Genomic DNA, 3,132 nt, shown 5'->3' with positions numbered 1-3,132 from the left:
AGATGCCCAAAATTCCTGCAAACAAAATATTAATCAATCTCTACTCTTATAAATAAAAATAATATAATTAACATGCTGTGGTACACAAATCATTAAACCAAATATTACCATTTCTGTATCTGCATTCAAACCTTCCTCAAAAGGGTTCCTATTTATGCCATGAGAAGTTGTACAACTCTCATTGGTATACTGAATGTCCTTTGCCAATGGACAAGATTTTTTATTGTGCCCTTCCATGCGACAAATACCACATCATTGTGGTTTTCGTTTTACCTTCTCACCTGGACGAGACTTAGACCTACAATTTTGTGGATTCTTAGGAAAAATACCATCTGAACCATCAACTTCAGCACCAACTTGCTTTTCTTGTTCATCTTCAATATTGAAATCTTCGATTAGGCTCATAATAGTGTCTCGAACAAGGTGGAATCTCTGCTTCCTTCGACTAGCGACATAGGACAGTTGCTGACACCAATCCATCAAGTATCCATATTGACTCAATATTATAGACTTCCAAGTAACGCCACTTGAATCGAAAGTGCTTGTCTTGGCATTCTTCGACCACCTTGTCAACACAAGAGACTTTGGCAGCTCAATGATGCTAAGAAATACCAGTACACAAACTATATGCTCACACATAATTCCAAAAGAACCCATCCTTAAGCATGAACAATTGAATTTTGTCATTTTGTTATCCACAAACACCTCCCATGAACTATTTAGACTTCCATATTTAGATATTGTATAAAGTACAAATTACTCAAATGCCACATCTTGCACAACCTTCATTTTTGTAGCCCTAACAAGCATTGCTCGAAATATAAAAAAATCTCTTGTGTATAGAAATTTGATGCAGACATTTCCAGAGGTTCCAATGCTGTTTCAGGTACCGGAAGGCCAGATATAGAAACATAGTCAGCTTCAACCTCCTTATATCGTAGGTAGGTAAGACACCGCTTAAAATGCTTTATGAAATCAACCAAATTGTATTGCGATTTAACATATTTTGCAATAATAGAGTGCAAACCTTCGCATCGAGAAATTGTCCTAAATCCTGCAAAAAACTTGCCTCAAATATGTGCAGTGGCCCACATATGCCTTTTCTCGTACATGTCAATAATTCAATTCTTTTCAGCTGCACCAAACTCCTCAACCATTCCAAACCACTTCTGCTCAAACACACTAATCTCATAATCTCTTAGCATACGCTTCTTAAACATAGATGTAAATTTTGGGTTTCCAGCATTACTTGTGGTATTCCGAATGAGGTGCCAAGCACATAATCTATGATGGGCATTTGGGAATACCACCTCAATTGCAAACTTCATTGATGGAGCACCATCTGTAATCACAGATATAGGTATTTTTCCCTTCATGGTTGCCAATAGTTGTTGTAATAACCACACACAGACCTCCTTACTCTCATCGGTAACTAGAGCACTTTCAAATACCATTGTTTGGTTGTGATGATTCACACTGAAAAATACTACTACCGGACACAAGTACTTGTTCTTCTTGTATGTCGCATCAAAGGTAAGCACATCTCAAAATACTTCATAATCTAATTGGCTTCTTCCATCACACCAAAATAGAGCTCATGATACCCCTTTAGCATCAACTATGTGCTCATAATAGAGGCAAAGATCTTCAGCTTTCTTGTTTTTGAGGTATTGCAATGCTGCTTTAGCATCACCTAGGACATGACGCCTTCGCTTGGCAATCTCATTATACATATCCCTTAAGGTATAATTAACATTCTCCTAACCATCTGCTTGATTAACTAACATAGCATATATATAGGGTGTGCTAATGCCTGCATCCTTCATGTTGTTCATTTGACTAGCATAAGCTTCTGCTATTTTTCTATGTGTAGGAAGAAAACCAACTAACCTAGGATTAAGGCAATCATGATTGTGCGATTCAACCAACAAAGCCACATGCCATCTTCCAGTGTAAGCCATAAAACGAACTACAAACCTAGCCAGGCAACCACAACGAGTCTCAGATTTCGGTTTTCTTTTTCTGTTTTTTATATTATAATATTTCTCTGGTCTAAATCCCTCACGAGAGCACACAAACAATTGCTTCACATATTCTCCTTTGCTATTTTTCCAAGTCTTACTTTTTCTAGCACCAAAACCAACAGATTTTGCATAATGGTTATAGAAATCAAATGCTATCTAAAAATTAGGAAAATAAAAACATTCCATCTCATGAGCACCTATGTTTAGAAAATCAACCATGGCAATATTTTCAATACCTACTATTCAATATAATTGATCCACCTGATGTGAAAAATCGTTCCCATCAAACATTGCTTGAAATTCTTGCTTCCCTAAATCCTCAGAATTCACAGCTTCCTGCTCAATTTTATCTTGATACATTTCTTGAAATTCTTCTGTATCAACTTACTCTTCCATCATCTCATCAAAGAATACTCTCTCTTCCAGTTTATCATCCACTTCAAGATCCTGCTCAGCAATTTTATTTGTAATAAAAAAAGCATAAAACAAATAGTATTCTAATAAAACAAAGTGCAGAGACCACTAACATGAAAATAATAGCACTGTTCTGGTTCTATATTTTTTAAAATTTTAAAATAAAAAATAGAAGAAAGCATTAAAACTGTAGAAGACAATTTCCCTTATGCTATCAAACACCAATATCGATTAAAAAACAAAAGAAAGAAGAAACATTAATGTCCAAGCAAGAAATATCAATAACTATGTGCAAGAAACAGATTTAAATCTACGAAAAATGAACAGAGATTCATTAATGTGGAAGGAAGAAGAAACTATGTGATAAAATACAATATTCATGCATTAGAGAGAACTTACCGGTAGTCGCACTTCTCTTGTGCCACCATCTGAACTGCCATTGCTGCCTCTATTAAAATCTGCGTGCTCTATATGAACCCTAAGAGGTTTCAGGTTTCTGTTGTTTTGTTATTTAGAAGACTAATTATTTTATTTAATATTTAAATTAGTCATTAATATATTTTTGAATAACACAATAAAAAAGTAGGGACATTATCAATATTAAGTTATTCTTGTAATAAAGAAGAGATATGGTACTAATGTTGCAATAATAGACTATGGGTGTTTTTGCAAAAAAAAAAAACAAAATCAATTG

General features: G+C 34.7%; 1 pseudogene; it reads right to left on the bottom strand.

Moving 5' to 3' along the window:
- Window positions 1-252: 252 nt before the first annotated feature.
- LOC110266923 (protein FAR1-RELATED SEQUENCE 5-like) lies at window positions 253-2,384 on the bottom strand (annotated as a pseudogene).
- Between the last annotated feature and the right edge of the window lie 748 nt (window positions 2,385-3,132).

This window comes from Arachis ipaensis, chromosome B9, assembly GCF_059453495.1.
Source record: "Arachis ipaensis isolate K30076 ecotype BB chromosome B9, ASM5945349v1, whole genome shotgun sequence".
Taxonomy (NCBI): Eukaryota; Viridiplantae; Streptophyta; class Magnoliopsida; order Fabales; family Fabaceae; genus Arachis; species Arachis ipaensis.
The sequence above is the reverse complement of the archived record's forward strand: the minus strand, read 5'-3'. Positions and strand labels throughout refer to the sequence as shown.